Genomic DNA, 21,915 nt, shown 5'->3' with positions numbered 1-21,915 from the left:
AGAGAAAGGCTTGTTATATGCTATTGTTTAATGGTTACAACACGTTTAAGTTTGCTTCAATTCAATTAGAGAATTATTTAAACAAATTGGTACATAATATTGAAGACAAAATAAAGAAAATGGCGTTGATAAAGGCATTATTTGCTGAATAAAAATGCATTTCCTCGTGCATACAAAACGATTTTGTTTATGATTACATAAATGGAAATATGAATATTTAAAAATTTTAATTTAAAAATAACTTTTATACTATTACAAGCAACAGTCTATATATTATGCAAAATTACTTTTCAACGATAAGAACAAGATTCGGAGAATTTTTCATCTATCAATCATGTAAATGCTGATTTATTTATGTAGAATATTTTATATTTTATACTCTTATATTAACTCTTCATTTTTTTAATATTTTTATATATATATATATATTTAACAAGGGAAGATCCATGAACTGAGAGCTCGGTTTACTGATCCTTAGACTAAGATAAATAATTTCTGTATGTTTTTTATAATTTAAAAGCTGAAAATAATTAATATATTTTTTTTAAAAAAATGAGGTTTTTCCCCTCTATTTTTAAAAGTCAGAATTTTTAAAAAACTTAAAGAAAATTTCATATTTTTATTCAATATAGAAGAGATTAAGATACAATAATTTACAAAAAAAATCTGTATCCAAGCAATTAAATATCTGATAAAATAATTTCTAATTTTTTAGAAAAAATAAAAAATAAATACTTAAATGAATCGCTATATCATTACTCTGTCAAATTTTTAAGATTAAATAATTTGACGCACTTTTCTAATTAATTCTCCAATTTTTTTAAGGTTTTATCCTAATTAAAAAAAAATTATTATTTTTTTTATCGTTAAAATATAATTTAACTTCTATCCAAAATATATTTTATGTAATAGATATTTTTAAACAGAATTAAATTACGTGAATAATAATAATAATAATATCAGAGTGAAAAACATGATCCAAAAGTATAAATTTTTCATGAGGAAATGAAGTTATAAATTTTATTTTATTTTAAAATTATTTTAAAATATTGGCTTGATTGCCGACTAATAAAAAATAAATTATATAAAATTATTTTAGAAAAAGATCTATAAATTTTTATTTTAAAAAAAAATAAATATTTTATGTTACATTTTAAAATAAATTTCCCCTAATCTGTAATTCGAAGCCAAGTTGCCTGAAATTCGAAGCCAAATAACCTAAAACTCAAAGGCAAAGTAACCTGAAATTCAAAGGCCAAATAACCTAGAATTATACAATAATTTCAGATTATTTGGTCTTTTGATTTACCCGTTTTAAGCAGATTTGATCGATTAGATAAGTAACGTTTAAATAAAATACTCGTTTCTCTACTACGTATGGCCGCAACATTTCATTTGGTAAGATCAAATTGTGTATTTGACCGGGACTTGTGGCCTCTATATGCAATAACACACGCTTGCTCGTCCATAGAATTCCAGTCATCGACAAGAGAGATGAGACTAATAGGATGATCACCACGCCTCGACCTCCTTTACGCTTAGATAACCAAGGATTATTCCAATGGGGTCAACTTCACTTTCTATTAAAACAAACAGGAAAGAAAAAAAATCTGCGAAATTTCTCGGCTTCTTTATAAATGTTTAACACGAAATTATTTCTCACGTACACGATCTTTAATAATCTTCGAATTTGGCATTTACGCCAACTCTTCTCGAAAGTTACAATTAGCAACTAATTTGAGGAATTTCATCGTTTAATTTAATTAAATTTTTTTTAAATCAGAGATTTTATTCAATTATAAACAATATGGAGAAGTAGGCCTAATTGATTTTTGTCGTTACGTTAAATAACCGCTTAATGTAAAGTTAATATTTTTGCAAAAATTTAATGTACGTATTTATATAAAATTTAAAAGAAATATTCAATTTAGTGGGAAATTTTCTTCAAATACAATAATGCGTTTAGTTAGTGAAATAGCCGAGAGATGGCACTAGCTTAATTTCATGTTTATTTCTTTATTTTCACTATAATTTTGTTAATTTTTATTCGAGTAAATTTTTCTACAGCAATAAACTCTTAATTAGAATTAATAATAAATAAAATAAACATTTTTTAAAACAATTTAATCCTCTCAATTAACGCTTTCTTCCCTCCCAATTAAGAGGGAAGAAAGATTTACGTATAAAACAGTCAAAATTTTGAATAAAATTTAGAAAAGTTAAAAGTAATAATACATAAATATTTTTATAAAAAAAAAGTTATTCTAAAATTCCGTGAAATTTTTTCTCTGATTTCTTTTGTGTGTGATCTATTCATCAACCATTTTCGTTGAGAGCTTTTACATCTATATGTAGGTCTCATTCGTTATGTCATTCTGCCTTGCGTCACTTTTCTTTAAAAAAATAAAATAAAATAAAAATAAAATAAAAAATTTACTTTACTTTTCACTATACAAATTTAGAAGGAATTGTCATTTTTCTTTAGATTAATGTTATCAGCATTCCCATCAATACAGTGCAAAATATTTCATGCATTCATTGTTCTGATTATGAAATGAAGAAAGAATTTATCATATTTTTGTATTATAAAAACTTAAAATAACTATTAAAGCACTGAAATTCAATTATTATTACTACTATTATTCATTTTTTTTCTTTAAATTTTAATCTTAATTGCTCTACGAAAAAAAATTTACATTATTATCGTGTAATAATTTAAATTTTTAAACGCTTCGTCTTAATTGGTCGTTTCCCATTGAATTCGACCAATTAACTTAAACGACGTCTTATGAAAGAGCCCGATTGGATTAATTTAAAAATTCAAAAAATTACACGTAATTGGCGGATTGGAAAATTTCGAATTGGTTACAGAATTGTTAGCATTTATAGAGAAATATAATTGGTAAAACCTAAACAAAAGAAAATTTTATGTAAAAATTTAATTGGTTGACTTATAAAAGAGAAATATATATATATATTTTTTAAATTTATTTGAAAGATTTCATGTGATTTGAAATAACAAGCTATGATTGGATTAATTATAAACTATATTGTATGTGATTGATCAATTTAAACATTTCTAAATCGAGCTATTTAAAGGTTAGGATGGTCATAAGCCAAAATGGTAAGGTTGATTTTACAATATTGATGATAATTGATCGACTGAAAATTTAAATGACATCAATTTTATGGAACAATGATTGATCGGAATTGTGGGGAAAATGCGCGGTTCGTATTAACTTGAATTTTAACGAATATAATCTAAAAATAAAAGCAGAAGAAAGGAAATAAACTTTTTTTAAAAAAAACGAAGAAAGTCTCACTTCAAATAAACACAAACGTTTTATATACGAATTGTCGACAATTATAATTCAGCTATCGGAATTCCGGTTGACCTGATTTGACCTCAGTCTCCGTGAATTCGGAATCAACCAGATCTACGATGTCTTTTCCGATCTCATAACCGATCGTTCGCTGACTAACTTACCGGAAATGTAGTAAGCATCAGGTGCAATAACAAAATTTCTAAATTTTCTGGTCAAATTCTTGAATCGAATACGGTAAGATTGAGATGACAAACGATATACCTAATTGTTTGGGATGGTTGAACAATTATTTAGAGACAGTCTCACAGGTTTTCGGCTCATAAACGGCATTATATAAACGGTTAGTAGAAAATAAATCGTCCATTGAAATAAAAAATTCGGTAACTTTCATCATTCGTACGTAAAAGTCGCGGGTGACGTCACTTCTTTTTCGTGTAGCCGATTTAGCCACTACTTTACACAATATGTGCCATAACTGTGTTTACTTAGTTTTAATTAATTTTTAAAAATTTCTTAACACTATCTATCTACACTTTAACCGAACTAGCACCATGTATACATCTGTGTTTCGAGATTAATTTAATAAAAATTTCCTTAAAGATCTTTTTACAATTTTACGTAAGTAAAAAGCAACTCGAAATTTAGTAGAAACGTCAACGAGGTGTTTCATAGAACAGATACAATATTATGAATGAGTATTATAAGTTACTAGAACATGAGTAAATTAATAGGAATTTTCTTTTAAATTGCATCAACTTCTATAAAACATTTTGCAGAATTTCTACCTAATCAAATCGCATTGTGATCCGATATATCACGTCATTTAAAAAAGACTTAAGAAGAAAAACTCAAATTCTTGACATCACGCAAACAGTCGGACAGTGGAATGTCGTCATACCCACTATTAAAACATCTACTCGGTCACGATTTTCTATGGTAACGAAATTATTATGGCAACCATGTTGCTTATATTCATTCTTCTCATCTGGAAATAAAAATTTGTATTAGAAACATTTATATATATATTTATAAAAAGAAAATAGGAAAAAAAAAGTCACACGCATATACGTATAATGCTATAATGAAAGAAGGTACGAACCAGTACCGATATCTTCGTCACAGGAAGCGAATTTAATTATGCGAAAAATCGCCGGAAGAAAGCGACTATGACGTATTTACAATTCTTTGATGTAACTGATGACGAATTCTGATGATGTCACAACGGTAATACTTATTTTGAATACATATTTTCGAAGAATTCTGCGGCCTTTGTATTTAATAAAATCGAATAATAAAGTTTTATTTTAGAAACCGCAAAGTATATTTAAATGCTAATTAAGCAGGAAACGTTCTGTTTTTTTTTATTTATTATTTTTTAAAATATAAATTAATTGCAATATTTATTTTTAAAGTGTTAAAAATATATATTTTCGATAGAATATAAAACCGCTTCGGCTAAAATTGCATATTTGGAATTCTTTAATTAAAAATTGTTTATACCGGCATAAAAACCGACACTTTTGTAAATATCGGTATCATGTTTTGGCCGTTACGTTTTAAAGAGAAGTTTGAAAAATAATTCTTATTAAAATTAAATAAAACGTGATCCGTATTGAGATCCACTAAGCCAAAACTAATCGTCTCAGTCAAATGAGGAACGCCGACGCCACCCACCCCTACTCAGTTTAGGAACGTAAGGTTACTATGACGACAAGAAACGAGCATGCGCCTTGGCATCATAGTAAAAGAAAACAAGAAAATAAGGAAAGAAAAAAAAACACACAAGACGAACACTGCGTCTGGCTTACGCAGCGTTCGTCTGCTGTAAGCAGCGACATCTGTCGGACGCGTTTTCCCGAAATTTCGTGACGTCACGTCGAGAGAGCGAGCGATTCAGAGAGAGAGAGAGAGAGAGATATCTGCTAGAGAAGTTAAAGGTCTTCTCGACGCGTCGTTTTTTCCTCGATAGCGGGTGAACGGAACGAAAAACGAAAAGGAACAGGGGCGATGGTGCAAGATGAGGTAGCCGAGAAGGTAAGTCGGATGTCTGCATTGCTGTAACGCTGTTTAGAGCCACTATTCGGCAGCTTGCCAGACGGGTCAACAGCCAGAGACGGGGAGGGTGTGGCGACGAGGGAATTTGCTGCGACTGTGAATGGAACGCATGCTGAGCCGATAGATACACGAATATCGCTTATTTTTCTCTATATTGTGAACAATTCGCTACGCCCCTCGCTTTAACGATTAATTACCATATACGAGTTTTTAATGATGTCGATGAATTTTCAAAAATAAATATTTAAAAAAATAAAAGAAAAAGCAAATTATTAATAATAATAATCGCTATCTCTGGGGAGAGAATTAAATATTATTATAAATAATAATTGCGTTATAATATTAATTAAATTATCTTAATTAAAAATATATATATATGTATGTGCGTGTGTATATATAAAAATTTCAATTCGTAAATTTTTCGTTAAAATTATAATTAAAATTATTTCTTTATTTTTATGATTTTTTTCATTATTATTTGCGATAATTTAAGAAAGTTAAATAATCGAATAATCAAACTTTATTTTGTTATAATTATAAGTAAACCAGGCGTCGTCTGCTACCGTGTTGTCATCACAAATTGCAATTTGAATTTCTTAGAAGGAAATTAAATTTAATAGATATTTTTTATTATTATTATCGATTCTTATAGGAAACGAAAGGGAAAAAAATACACCAAATAATAAATACGAATTACTTATTTATTGGTTTCGTATATTTTTATAAAGTAGAGAAACAAGATTACAAAATTTTGTTGTTCCGCAGACGACAAAAGGAAAAAATACTCTCCGCTAGAGGTCGTTGACCTGTTTGCCGACATGGCGATTGTTCCGAATTTTCTCGCTCTTACACCCTTTCGCTGCGCTTTATTTTACCAATTTATTTTATTTCACGTTTAAATCTTTTTAGAATGAATTATTTAATCAAATAAAATAATGATTTGATACAAAAATCTGAATTAAGATCGCCATTTTTTTTCTTTTTTACCGTAGCAAAATATATTTAATGCAGTAATTTTTATGTAACTCATTTAGAATTGCCGATGTTATTTTTAGAAGTTTTCATAATTTTCTGCATCTAATTTAATAGGCTGTTTATGATTTTTCTCTCTTTTTTTGTCATCTTCTCCCCCATTTTTCCTTTCCTTCACTAAACTCGAACCATTAAGAATGTTAAGTAATTAGCGTAGTTGAATTTAATTTGAGGCTTTTCCCGTGCTATTTTCTGGTTTATTTAATTTCAATATTCACTAAAAATAAATCAAAAAGATTTTTAATCGAGTAAACGAGATGATTTAAGCGGACTCGAATCCGATTTCTTGTTCGTAAGAGAAGCTTTAACCTACATTTCCTATTTAATATCAATGGCTTCTACTCTTCGAACCCCTCTCCCGATCTCTCTTCCTTATAATATTTAAGGATAATGTATATATTTTAAAATATTTATAATTAAATTGCGGTTGTACTTCTGTATTTTTTTTCTTTCTTTCTTTTTAAATCGCTAATACACGGTTGAATGGAGGAGGATGCAAGCTTGAAATTATTTGTCTCTCAGAGTGTAAGTAAAACTTTTCAAGCCAAACTCCGTGCCAAAGTTGAAAGATGATAACCCCAATTTATCAGATCGAATGCTTTTTTAATCGTATATATTTGGACATTTTGATTAGATACACGCTTTAAATCAAAAGATATGATAGGCGAGTAACACTCACTCATAGGAGGTAGTAGAAACTATTAAAATTCGGAAATAAGTTTTCTGTCAGGAGGGATATTATAAAAATATCTTTAATCGATTATATATTATCAGGAAGAAAGTTTTGAAATTTGAAGATAGAAAATGGAATTTACTTTTTGAGAAAAAGATTCCAATCAGATCAAAGTCTGTTGTCTAGAACGTTTCCTGTCCATTCCTATTGTTTTATGTTGTACATAACCTTGTACTTTGACAGTTCGACCTTCAGACCTAAAGTAGCCTAGTCGATCACTGGATATAGAAAAGGTCTATTTTGTAAAAATCTAACTTAAAATGATAGTAAATCAATTTAAAGAATCGTCATCGTATGTTTAAAATGTACCGCGCGCTCATTCCCCGTAGGTATCATCGCAGCAACGGAAGATGGCAATTCTTATAACAGGCAGAATCATAAGATAAATCGGATATATGATGATGAAAGTTGTTTATAAAAGTTATAGAACTAATCATATCACAGTAATGAGATTGTAATTGTATAACCTACTTAAGAAGTCGAGTGTGTGAGTGTGTTAGTTTTCATATTCCCTTGAAATAAGTAGATTTATAATTTTAATAGCTTCCTTAATGAAAACTTTTCTTAATCGTTATATTATCTATCTATTTAGAATCGTTTTAATCTTCCTTAAATTTATAATATACGGGATATATGCCACCATAGGGATCTTATCGTTTCGAAAATATAATAGGCCAATTATAAATTGTAATATCTTTAAAGTAATGCTCTGTTTATATTCGTTTCTTTTACCAAAATATTTACATGTTTTGTGGTTCAATATTTGCTTCGTTACGTTGTACAGTAGATCTTCTTCATAAACTATATGGTTTTTATATAGGCTACGTGTGTTGTAAGCGTACAAAAGTTGCACCTATTGTATATTGTGTACGACCCGCCTACGTTGGAATTTCATTGAGAATTTTTCACCCCTGGCTAAAGCTAGCTAATAAAAGTACAATTTTATCGACATCAATAACTAAGTCGGTTAGTACATAAATTTACGTGAAAATACGTCATCAATTGTTGCTTTTTTTTGTGGAATTTTGCTTCACTTTATCTTAATAATGTACTATATTTTAATATGTTTTTCCCCCTCTTTTATTTAGATATGTTTTATTTTTTGTATTCAAAGTATAAATTTTATAATGGTGAAACGTGTCATATAAAGATGAACAAATTTATGTTACGCGACTCATCAATAATGTTAAATCTGAGTAATGTCCCTCCATGAAAAAGTTTTCATAATTTCTGTTTCGGATGATATATGGTTTTAATATTTTATATTTCTACAGTTCGAATTTTATATTTGCTAACGGTATCCATCTATCCCATTAGGTATTTAAGGAACCAGGGCATGGGATCTGAAGAAAGTTTTACAGGAGGGAGACTAAGCTTGAAGACGTATATATTTTTTTATTTAATTATTTAATTTTTTTGGGTATTCACGAGAAAATTATAAAATACAGGATTGCATCTATACAGTATATTACTGTATACAAATTTACAATATAAAGGAAAGAATTTTTTACTCGATTCCACGGGGAAAGTGCATTTACTTCCCTTTTTGAATGCCCACAACAGTGTCTTAAAAGAATGGAAAAATGAAAAAAATCGTGTAAAATTTAACAATTTTTTCCAATAAATTTAGCAAATTAATTTTTGTTAAATATAAATTTCAAAAATAACTTCTTTTTTTTCTGGTTTACCGTTAATAATGTGGAGAAAGCTCTTATTAGAATTAAGGTCACGTTCTCAAACGGAGAAAGTGATCTCGGGTGATCTTGACACAATATGACTTTTACATATTAGCAACAATTACGAAAGATAAACCTAATATACGAGCAATAATTTATTTAATAATTAGAAAGAGTTTAATACGAGAAAAATTGCAAGAACCTTGCAAGAAATTGCCTTTTTACACAGTTTCTTACGATTAAAATTAACGAAAAAATAAAAAAATCTTATCTTAACGCACTTTTCTATCAGTTAATTCCACGTCAAAACAGATTTATTTTGAAATGGGAATTGTGTTTACGTGTAAATTATACAACTTTTATGATTAAATTAGATGATACCCATCTTTATATTGTCTAATTATATTCTATTTATAAATATAAGTAGGCGATGCAGAATTAATTAGTTCGTGCATAATGATTTATAAATAAATCTCGATCGTGGGAAAATGTCGGCCGGTTTAACGACCAGCCAATATATATTATTAACATTGTATAACTTAGAATTTACTTTGTGTACTCGACTGTACTTACGTATGGATGTAATAATATAGGAAATACTTCCGTTGTTTACGGGAATGAATTCATTGATTACGTAATTCAACAATTACAGTATAGTTGCAACAAGTTTTGCTGTTAAATAAGGTAAGCTTCTATTTGTCAGAATCGATTAAAGTTATTTTCAGTTTGATCAATTGATTGGACGATAAGACGTAATCGATAGTGGATGTATCACACGCAATTCACAGCTTTTCGTGTTGATGCAATAACAACGTTACTAACTTTTTTTTTAATGTTTTCATGTTCAGATATTTGCTAGAAAAGTTCTCTTTCACCTACAAGGTCTCTAATTTTACAGGTGGGTTAAGTGTTTATTCCAATAATAAGGTTAATTTTCATAATTTTAGCTTCCTTGTTAATGAATTTTATCAACGTGATACTTAGGGAACTTCGTGGAAATTGTGAAAAAGGTATTGTTAAGTCTGTCCCCAAGATATTGAGTTGAGATACACGCGATGAATATTTGATATTTAACAAATTTATTTTATTTTTAACACTACACGAAGCAAATATAAAGAAAAAATAAGGATGAATATGTAATTTTAAATCGGAAATTAATATGATTTTTTTTATTTAGGATAGTAAACAGAAAACAAGAGAAAAAGCAAGTGTTGGACACCTTAAGTACGAAAACACCTCCGTAGCTTATAAGTTATTCCCCTCCTTTCCAGACCTAACTAATCGATCAGTAACCCCTATCAGACATTTGGCGTCTGACAGGCGGGTTTAGTTATATAAAATTTCTTCTTAATTAGAGTATAGTAATATTTATTTATTATTCTATTCTATTCTAATCTATGGCTTAGTCTCGATGATATAATATAGGAATTGGTCTAGTGTTTCTGTACGTATGTATGTAATTCTACTTAATGTTTGAATATCGAAATTATTTTAATGCTTTGTACGTTATCGATCACACTTAGCACCTTAAATCAATATTAGGGATACAATAGTTTAAAGCCCTAATTCGGACTATATTATGAAACGTTGATGATGACTGGCGAATCGATGACGAAACACACAGTTTAGCCTTGTTTTCATACTTAATTTCGTAATAAATATGAAAACTGCTTATTGTTTTATATAATGCAAGCGTAATTTATTGAATACGTTTATCATTTTGTTAAATATTACTGTTATTTCTTACTTTGCAAACCGAATTTTTATTGTCTGAGCGTTTTAGTGTATGGAACTTTTATTAAGTGGAAGAGCCGTCGGCAATCAATTCAAACGTATACGGTAAAACCTGTCTAAAACGGAAACCGGAAAGACATTCGATCGGTTTACGCAGGTTACGCCGTAATCGTTATAAAGTTATTAACACGAAAGCCATGAATTAATGATTTCGATTTTGAAAACGGATGCCATCCGCGCTGTTTACATTTGAAATTTTCTCGACTAAATTCATTCAGGATCAACTAATTTTCGCATGGCTGTCTATCCGTAAAGTATCGATCGAAAATATTAATCTATATATCCGAGTAAAAAGAAAAAGCGCATAAATTTTCTCCCGTTTTATTAAATCAGAAATACCAAAATAGAGAGAAGCCCCCTTAACGTTTCTCAATGCTCGTTTTGGCAAACACATTTATCTGCAAGTCTCGTGTACGGATGAGAATAATTTACCGTCAATAGCCTTTGATTCCAGACATTATTTACAAATGTAAATCCATGTTCCAGGGCATTACTCCCAATTCATTTGCATTCATAAACCTACACGGCATCATCCCACCATTGCCACTCTCCCCTCTGAAATAAAAGGCGAATTTCATTTTCTAATTTTAAATTTATCCGCATCATATAATAATTTTAATATATTTCTTTTTTTTTCCCCTGTGTTTACGGGCTTATCGATTAAGGGTTACGCGTTGCAGGCTCCTATTGTGTTTTTAAAAATAGATCTTAAGCTTAACAATGTCCTGGCATACAAAGGATATTTAAAAAAAAATTAAAATAAGCTTCTATTAAACACAATTTAAACTGGTTACATTAAAAATAATTAATAAAATAAGTTTATAAAGAACATTTAAGCCTTTCCTTTGAGAAGAGACATCGGTTTGATCCTGAGAAAAAATTTTTCAATATAGACGGCGTCACCTTGTCGTAACGGAAAATGAATGACGTCACTAGTTGGTGTCGTCACGTTCCGACAAATCGACCAATGACGTACTATAACGAGCACGTGTTCTTTTACATTACATTCGATAATCTCGTCTTAAGGGTCGATTAATAAATAAAACTTTTTAATCGGAAGTTTCTTTTCGTAAAATAAATCTGACTAAAAATATTACAATGGTTGGTTAGTGATTGTTAGCGGAGGCGAAGGGCCAGTAGTAGTGATGGGAGCAACGGTTTCTATAGCAACGCGACTGGTGACAAACACCCACTGGTCAGGCGGAGAAAAATGGGAGTAATGTAAGTGGGATGGCAAACCTTTCAGACTTTCAGGCGAGGGCGTCAAAAGTCAAAGGTCACCATGGTTAATACGTGACCTTGCCAATTTAGTCGAGATAGAGTGAAGAAATTTGATTATTTTTTTTTTCTTTATTTAGAATAACACAGAAAGCTATCTTCAGACTCTCCACTCTAATTTTTAGTTACTTTTAAAAATTTTTAAATGGGACAAAATGGCGACGCCTTTCAAAGTTTGTTCTATTAGATGAATGTGATGCCCAATTCTGCAGCGAAAACTTCACGTGGCCTCCTCGGATAAACGCGTAAAGACACAGAAGAGTAATTTATAAACAATACTAAACACAACGTTTAGTGTTACATTCCGTTGCAGCCACATTCTCGTGTGTGGCACATAGTTTTACACTTTTTAATGGTGTTGTTGGTCGAGATTAGAAGGTTGACGCCCGCATCTGATCATCGTTTGTTAAACCGAGGATACAGTTTGCGTGGCTCAAGATAAGAAAAATGAAGTAGGCCTAGTAATATCAGCTCAACAACTTCGTCTATCTAATTGATAAGATAACGTCTTTCCGGTTGCTCATAATGATAGTAGGAATGAAATATCGGAGTCGAGGATTTATTCACCGGAAATATCCTAATATTTCAGATTAAAAAATAATGAAAGGAACAAATTAGATGGCTAAGAAGAAAGGAAACAGACACATCTGTACGTGGCACGAATAAGTGCAGCAATGTCGATGCCATTAGAAGGTTTAGCATCTAGTTGTATCCGCTGAATCTTCTATATCGCGTGACTTTAGAAATATTATAATAATTACTATAACAGAATGTATTTTATTAACAACAACTTAAGAATTTCTTAAGATAATGAATTTGAATGGTGGACCAGAAACCATTCGGCAAATGAGTGTATGTCATATTCTAGTCGGTTTGTTTCAAAGCATTTAGTATTTAAGTTAATATATTCCTTTGATGGGGAGTAAGAACAATGGAAACAGTGAAATCCCACGCATATTATGCCTGGGGAAATTTTCCTAGCCGCACATTCTGTTTAAATGTAACTTTCTTGATTATTCTGCTTGCTGCTTCTGGGATTAGCTCAAATGTTACCAGATACCTGGTTTATTAAACAAGTTAAATGTTTATTTCGAAATTATTACTGGAAAGATAAAAGTAATTACAAAAATATAATTTTCGTCTTATTAAAGACAATGCGTTTGTTTTGTTTATTTTGCCGAAAAGACAGCGTAAATATTACTTGAGAAGCGATAAAATTAGTATTTCTCACCATTGTGATTTAAGATAACAATTAAATCGATTGTTTGATAATTTTTTAAGCATACAATGAATGGTGTGTATACTAGTACAATGACCATTGAATTTCACGAAATTTTTTGTAAAAATTAACATTTTTTATGTTGATTCAGTGATGTAACTATAAGGTTTTCCTCGGGGGACGATGTGTGAGGATAGTTTAAAAAGTACAATCAGAAGAAAGGAAAATTAAAGTTACCACAAAATCTGTGGGAGAATAAGATACCATAAAGTACCATAACATTCAGAGGATGATCTTGGAAGATTGTGTAGAAAGTACAGTACAATCAGAATGAAGAAAAATTAAGCATACCATAAAGCCTGTGGAGGGATTCAACCTCCCTACAAGTACGCCGCTGTATTAATTAATTAATTAATTAATTAAATCATTACAGATAAAATTCTTAATCTTTACTGAAATTTTTACATTCTCTTAATAATAATTTATTATGATTTTCAAAATTCCTACTTTTCTGTACAGGATTTTCCTTTAAGTCTACCGTTGTGTAATTAGTTTCCGAATCAGATATTCAAAACGCTTCTTAATAGATTCGGAAAAGCTATATCATGTTCACAAGGAATAAAAATACTTTGATTTGTTAATAAAATTCTCCATTTATTTGAGTATCAATTTTCGTTATAGAGTATCTTCTTCCGCCGTATTTCTTCCGTCTCGGTCAGTGCTCTTTTTTTTAGAGTGATAACCAGACAATGCAATATAACTAAAAAGAAAACAATTTGGCAAACGTCCAGTGTTTCATTGAACTAAACAATATTCTATTTTAAGTAATTTCCATAAGCGATATGGAATCAATCTTCTTACTCGAGATAGACTCGAGCTGACAGAATTTCTTAAGAGGGAAGAGTTATTCCTACAATAGTAATAACTAAAATATATTCCATTGTTTTAATCCCCCTCTACACTACAAAAAAAAAATCGATTTATATAATTATTCCAGTATTACGTCTCGGTTCCGATGGCCACTTCCGGTTGCTTCACACCTGGTGTCGGACTAACTTCCGGTAGAGGGTGGCAAGTGACTGAGACGATCGTCATCGATTGGAGAAAGTCAAGGTTCTTGACCTCTCAAAAACTTAAGTTTTAAGGTTTTATTCGTATACGATATTCGAAAATGTTACGTCACAATAGTATAGATCTTAATCTGCGTTTTGCGGTTTTGTCTGATCCCTAACGATCTTAATACAAAATATTTTATAGTAAAAATGCTTCTTAGAGTCTTAAAAAAAAAACGATAAATTTCATCGATTTTACACTTTTTCTATATAAAATTTCAGGGTAAATTTCTCGCCGTATGTAGATTTAAGCAAATGATTCATGCAAGCTTGCAAATTACCTTTATCTAGAAGACAAATCTAGATTATTTGCTTATTATTATTGATATTTAGTTGAATTTTTCGTAAATTTTACATGGTCTTAATTTAGATTCGGATACTTAACGAATGACGGTATTTGTTGAGCCGAACGGCGTTCTCTTTGACCTCAAATTGTTTCTAAGTATGACCTTGTCTACGTTGACCTCTTTAGTTCATACGATGTAGTTGGGTGCGGTCCAGTAATGAAGCGCGACGAATTCGACGGAAACGGAAATGAGGAAGCAGAGATGATTGGCATACAATTGAGATAAGAAAATCATCTCGGAATTTTTGACGAAAATTTTTCATCTAACGATTTATGTATTTTTAACGCTCTATGACTTTTAGAAGTGTTAATCTTTTATCTCGGCCATTCGCTGAATGCCAATGATCTAATTTCTAGAATCTCGGGTTTACAAACCTGATCGGAATTCAGATTGATCCGCGGTTCGAAAATCCAAACTGCAGCCCTCAGATAATAATAAACGATAGTTAATGAGGTGTAGTTTTTTTTAATCGAGGATCATTATTAATTAAAGCTATCCCATCAAAATTGGCATAACTCTATTAGTTGTGGACTGTTCCTTTAAGGCCCTAAGAGCAACTTTCACATAAGATCTTTTATGCAAAACTGTGTTTTTGAATGAAAAAGTCAATAAAATCCTTAAATAATACCAAATTTATAATTTATTTATTTAATTTGTCTAGTTAATACACGACTTGCAACGTTAAATTTCATGGTTTTAACTGTACAAATTGATCGATAATGCTGCCATAATTGTATAATAATGCCTTTTTAAAAGCGTATTGTCTTTTTGCTACGTAATTTTCGAGGCCTCTCGAAGCGACGAGGCCCTCGTCACGCGCGCCCATTGGGTAATCCTCCGCCGAACCTTATCTAATGGTAAAAGTTACAAGAAGAAAATAAAATTTATTACGAATAATTTTTCTAAATATACTTTTCTAATATTGTAAAATATAGGCTGATAATAATATTGATCGATAGGGAAATTTAACTTCTTTCTGACGATTTAAATACGGGTTGTTTGTGTGTTTAGAACTTCTTTGCAGATCGATACGTACTTTGCAGGCTCGAAATAAGGTTTTAAATTCGTTAATATATAAATAAATGCGATTTTTTACGTGAAAAATTCATCTCAAAACTACGAAATCCGGCCTTTTTTTTTTTTAAAGTTAACGATTTGCAAGACGATATCGACATTCTATTTCTGATCGTATCTATATGATTCATATGCCTGCACTTAAAAGTTAATTCTTTCTGTCTCATCTCGTCCATCTTAAAATTCTAATTTCGATTCGGCTCGGATCTTTATTATATATATATATGTATTTAGGGCGTTGGCATTTCTATCGATAATCACGTGACGGGACCGAACGTGCGAAACGAACTCTTCGGTCAGTTCCCGCAATTAAGTAGCGCTTTTATCTCACGCTCCCTTAAATCCCGACCTCTTTTATAAAAGTCGCGTCCAGTTTTGAATCGGACGGAATTCAAACGTAACCGACTCTATTAGCGCGGGTTGCCGCCAGGTGGACGAGGACGTTGAACCATGCCGGAAGTGACGTCGGCGAGTTGGAATGCGTCTGAACCCAGTAACTCCGAACAATTCGTCACGAAATGCGATTTCTTACACTCGGCGCCGAACGAAATTTCGAAACGATCCGACGAAATAAATTCTAATTTTTGTAACCATTTACATATTATTTTTGTTTTGTTTTGTTTTGTTTTTTTAAAGTAAATTTCAGTTCGGGTAGCGTTCGAAATTTGACCCATTTTTTTTTTTTTTTTTTTTTTAAATGTCAGCCTTAAGAGTGGTCCAAAATTTGCTCTTTCCTGCGTTTTTGGCAATTAGCGGATGAGATCGTTTAGGAAAAAGGCCAGAGTGGTAATTTATAGATTAGAAAATTTGTCTTCTCCGGATATTTTTAGTGTTGCGCAATAAAATCCGCAATCCAGTGGGGAAGTTCAATAAAAAGCATAGAGAACGTCTGGCTAACTCACTCGAAAATTCATAAAAATCCACGGTATCCGAAAAAGAGGAGAGAAAACAAATATTTGGGATTCCTAACAAAATTTCCTAATAATAATAATAGTAATAAAAATAAAATTAAAATTACTGCTCTGTCTCTCTTAAGTTCACAATTAAAGGGTGATTCTTAATTTCCGAAAGCTGCCGAAATTTTTCGAGTTGATAAACTCTACTTATCGTGAAATTGCCCGATCGCGCCACGTACAATTAATCATTCAAAAGACGGAAAAAATACCAAAAATAACAAAAATAAAAATATATTAAAAAAAAATTCGTTGCTGTCGTTAAAACGGGGAAGAAAAAAAAGCGGTCGGAGACTAAAACCACCAAGACATTCCAGTTTAAATTCCGTAGAAAAAGTCAAATCGATCCGGTAGCAGTCGAGCAAAATAAAAAAAGAAAAAGAAAAAAAAAGCAGAGCCGCATTGCTGCCAAAGGGAGGGGATAGAAAATGGCGACACACGTGGTGCGCGACCGGCCGAAACGCACGGGTCATGTGACCTGCAGCGCCGTCGCAATACGGCACGAGACGCGACTCCTCCCACCTCGAGATGCTCCAGTCGAGTCGCACGTGTGCAAGGTAAGAGTATGGGAGTAGGTTAGGCTTAACTAACCTTCCTGGTATTAACGTCGGGGGGAGGGTGTATTTCACGGGATTTTTAGTAAGTTTAGGAAGGACGCACGCTCGGGTTAACGTCGCCTGTTAAATTCCGGTGTCTTGGCCAGCTTGCAAGGTGAGTAACGCAGTTCCATTCCAGTCATTGCTCGCAGTTTAAAAGGTGAGGTTAGAACGTTCCGTAGTTTAATGTTGACACCCGGGTAGAGTGCAGAGTATTATCGATTCGTCATCGAATCGTCTACGCAATTTGGCGTTAAAGTCGGCGCATGGTTTCTTATTGTGTAACTGCGTCGCACGGATCGACAGCGCGTAATGTACCGAAATTCCTATCGTATCCTACGCACGCCGAAGGAAAACGGGGTACGTTAGCCCCGGGCGTAATCTGTCTTGCAACGTCTGGATCTGGTCGGATAATGCCATATTAAACAGTTAAATGTTACGACGCGGAATGACGCATTGAATCGGTTCTTAAATATTCACAGCATTTCCGGTGCCGCCTACCGTATTACAGATCACAACTGGGGGAATTCCTTTGACGTCACGTGACGGAGCTTAACGTAAAAGGGGGGAAACGACGGAAGCTGGGTTTATAGACCGAACGGGGATTTCGGGACGTCTTCGAAGGTCCGAGTGACTCTAAACGCAAAAGTTGGTCGAGCAGACGACGAAAATTTTGCGATGAACAACCTAGTCGACGGCTATTACGCATGCGCCTAACCGAGGGTCGTTTCTGTACGCTTCACCTGAAGTCTCGATCGTCTCTGCCCGATCTAGAGGGATTTTTTAAAAAGTCTCCTCTGTTTTTAACGGTGAGTTTTTAATTCATTTACTTCCAAACTCTTAATTGGGGTTGCAAATAAACGTTACGCTTAAAGTAGAAATGATATCTTCACACGGGTGAAGAGGAATACGCAGTTGGGTAAGGATTGTATATTACGCCTTCTACAAGTTGTAGTTAAATTGTTCTGTGTTCTTTTTTTACTTTTTTAAAGAAGTGTACGGTAGAGTAGAGAATGACGAAACAGAACTAGCTGCGTTCCGATGTTGGAAAGGCATTCTTACCCCTAGGCACAATCCCTTAAAGGTCGCTGCCCGTTTTGTATCAAAGGGTTAAAAACAACGCGTCGCTTCCACTAGAAAAATTTGTAAAAATTGTTAATGATTTTGGCCATTCCGAGAATCGTTGCGTGGAACGAATGCGTTTGTTTCACGAAAACACTCCAGCAAAATCCAAAGGTTAGTTAATATTGTCTTGCAGAAATCTCCGAGAAATTTGTAAAACTGCTTACGAATTTGAACAGGTGCCGCCTGTAACGAGGGTGTACGACTGTCCCGTTTCTTCTTAAAAAAAAAATTCTTTATAAAATTGATCGATCGATATTTAGTTTTGTTTAAAAGATTTATATATTGCTACAATTGATCGACGCTTGGTGCAATATCTTTTTTTTTTATTTATTTATTTCCACTCCTTTGCCTGGCTGCTGCTACAGGTGCGCGATTTCAAAACTTTGATTCTTAGTATGTCATATATTTAAATTTTAGTGTTGTGGTTGGGAAAAAAATCAACACCCTAGACAAGTCGAAATTGGGTAGTGACGAATCTTCCGAGAATAGTTCCCTGATTCATGTGTTGTTGTACGTTGAGCTCGGATTCTTGTTACGTATTTCACGTGTAACATATTTAAAAACTAAGTTTTCTATAAATGTGCTAAGATAAGTGGTCTATTATTTTCCTGTCTTGTTCGAAATTTCATTAGTATTTCCATAGTTGGATCTCTCGTGTTCTTAAGTAACTTTGTACTCAGTGGTGTATAATTACGCACCAGCTTAGTTATGTGCTTCGTAATGGCACTCAATTCTGCAAAACTGAAAAAATTTCAGATGTAAATTTCAGCCAGCGGAGAAATGGTCGAATTTCGGGTTAAAAAAAAAGGGGAGAACTATTTAATGATGCTTCTGATCATGCGAACGGTAGTTAGTATGCGTGGTACAACCCGTAACGTGCAAGAAACACGAAGGGAAAAAATAGTAGCCATGAAACATTAATGGGTTGCGTATAATGTTGGCATAGCAACTGGAAATTATGCTTGTCGAGAAAGGATCATCATTTTTTTTTGCGCATAAGTAGCGTTATGATTTGGCAGTCATTAGTCAGAAAATGGAACTTCAACGATTATTTCGAATCGAATATCGATTTAGTCGCGAATTGGTTGAGCTTGCGCCATTTTTCCCCTTCCTTCCTTAGGCGCAAGAGTTCTATAAACCCTGGCTTCTTGTCCTTAGGTCGAATACTCAAACGATTAAATATTAAAGAATCTCGGGCAGTTGGGAAACCAGTGATCGTGTAATCAGAGAAAGCGCTGATATCATACTGTTTGTCAGACCTGTTACCGGCGTGTTTTATATATAGTTTTTTTTTCCAGAAGTGCGAAGAAAAAAATTTCAGTAGTAGTACTTCAGTTGTCTTTACATGCCTTATATGACGTAACAGTCTGCAGTTAGAGTTTTAGATCTTAATTAGGCTGCCAGATTTTTCGCTTGGAAAAGAGGAAAGAGTGGGTGTTCCAACAGCAATTCTAGAATAAACTGTTCTATCTACAATTATTGTAATTGTAATAATTATTGTGTTCCATTTCTCATGACCCTTTTAAAAAAATTTGCAATACTGTTTTCTAAACGTCTTTTCAATTGGGTTCAAAACAGGAACCACAACACAGGATACCCGCTAGAGTTGTACCAACGAAGACTATTCGATGAATATATACGGTACTAGACCGTGCTTTGTTTAACTAAGCGGGAGAATGTGCCATTATTATTATTATTTTATTTTATCCTGTTATCGGATGTCCGTAGCACCGCAAGGTACAGACGTGGGAGTATCGTCGTCTTCGCTGTGCCGTCTGAAGAAAAAAAGCTGTCACCGTGCTGGTTCTTCACGTGAGACGTCCACAGTAGCTGCTGGACACGGCACAAGATATCCGTCGATTCTTGTGCGTGTGACAGCGGCTATCGTATAACGTCATGTATCATCCAGACGGAAGAAACGATTAAATAAGAGAACTCCCGGTTCGAATACCGGAGATGATCTGCACAAAAAAAAAGGTAAGATCGATTTTTTTTATTCCGCTATAGGCAAATAATCCTTGTTAAACTTAGCCCATGTGGTTTCTGTCCCACGATGCATTTTCCGAAACGTCTCTCTCTCCTTTAAAATGACCTTGTAATATCTAATTGATCACGTGATAATAAATGGGTATATCACGTGATAAAAATAATTTTTTCCCCGATTTAGTTATTTATCACGCATGGCCGCCTTCGCAGTCACGTGACGCATTCGGTCCTAAGAACGTACGATGTTTACCGCGTACTTCGAGTAATAAACCAAAAAGCGAGCGCTGAAACTCGATTAATTATCCATTTTATGTAATTATATTTAAGGAAGAGCATCGGTAAGGGCCCGAGTTTGTAGTGCGACGAAATACAGCGAAATAATGCCCCTGGTGTTCTCAGGTACTTACATTTACTAAAGATATGAATAAACGTAAGCTAGTTTAAACTATATTACGGCAAAAGGAATAGCAATGTTCATCCCAACGCCTTCTCTCGCAATATTTTATTCGTCAGTCTAGACGGTGGGAGTGAAAATTCGATATTGCCAGTTCACTGACACTTTGACATTAAAACCGATGAGAGCGTAGCGCCATCTTTTGTCCGGTAAGCAAAATTGCCGCTTCGGGTTTCTCTCGCATGCTTCGGTTAAATTAACTGCCTGTAAAATTATAATTTCGATTAAAAACGCACACCACATTAAAAAAACAAACGTTTTAAAAATATATTGATAAATTGACGCCATTTTTATTCGGTAATTTAAGAGAAATTCATTGTTATGCGTCATAAAACACTTGCGAAACGTTATAATTATGAACTATTGATGATATTTAGAGTTTTTTTTTCGGCTCGAGCGCAGAAAAATATTTGCCTTAATCCAATAATCATAATAATGATTAACTTTTTAGTAAGAATTGATTTTTTCCTCCCCCTGCCAGTTCCAATATTTGATTACATCTAAGAATGTGACTTTAAATATCTAAATTTGTATACGATAATGTTAGAAATTCAGATTTGAAATATGATTTAAAGCTATGTTAAAGTAATATAAGGAAGTTGAGAAATTGACCATTGCCAAAATCCAATTACCGACCGCGTTAGGATGCTAATGTTCGTGATGCAATCGATTGGACTATTGATAAGTACCAGCTTAAACTAGTTAACTTTTATTTTATGAATTAAAAACTTTGAACGTATCGGATATATATATATATATATATTTTTTTTAAAGAAACTGGCAACGCTGTTGCAGAACTTTCCCGGCGTTATTTGTTTTCATCCGTAATAATTGCTACTTTTAAGTCTCCAGATTAGTTCGTTCGGGAGATATTAAAGGAGTGGGCCGTATCTTCCGAACAAACGGTACGATTTTCCTGAAAATTTCTAGAAACATTTCTTCTTAATATGCAAACTTCACTGCAAAATTTCAGAAATTTTCGACAAAGGACACAGGAGTTATCAAGCTTGAAATCGGGTGAAGAAAATCGTTCCCCTACACATATTACTACCATAATGTGGGCTACTTTGGTTTTAAAGGAGTATATACTTTGCATCACTTTGCAAATCACATTTACCGACCTGTGGTAAGTAAAATATGAATCATTTAAATATA

At 32.6% G+C, this 21,915-nt stretch overlaps 1 long non-coding RNA gene across 3 annotated transcripts; it reads left to right on the top strand.

Annotated features, from left to right (window-relative positions):
- Positions 1–5,811: 5,811 nt before the first annotated feature.
- On the top strand, positions 5,812–21,498 carry LOC111612649. 3 transcript variants are annotated; one of them, XR_002754646.1, is made up of 3 exons: positions 5,812–9,506; positions 9,671–13,499; positions 13,633–21,498. It is a non-coding gene; the product is annotated as an uncharacterized LOC111612649 (long non-coding RNA). The 3 variants fall into 3 exon arrangements; XR_002754648.1 differs by having other exon boundaries at positions 5,812–9,720; positions 10,000–13,499; XR_002754647.1 differs by having other exon boundaries at positions 5,823–13,188; positions 13,265–13,499.
- Positions 21,499–21,915: the final 417 nt, after the last annotated feature.

Source organism: Centruroides sculpturatus, unplaced genomic scaffold, assembly GCF_000671375.1.
Source record: "Centruroides sculpturatus isolate CEXI.00-Female unplaced genomic scaffold, Cexi_2.0 scaffold1775, whole genome shotgun sequence".
Taxonomy (NCBI): Eukaryota; Metazoa; Arthropoda; class Arachnida; order Scorpiones; family Buthidae; genus Centruroides; species Centruroides sculpturatus.
Note: the sequence above shows the minus strand (reverse complement) of the source record. Positions and strands in the feature narration are given on the sequence as shown.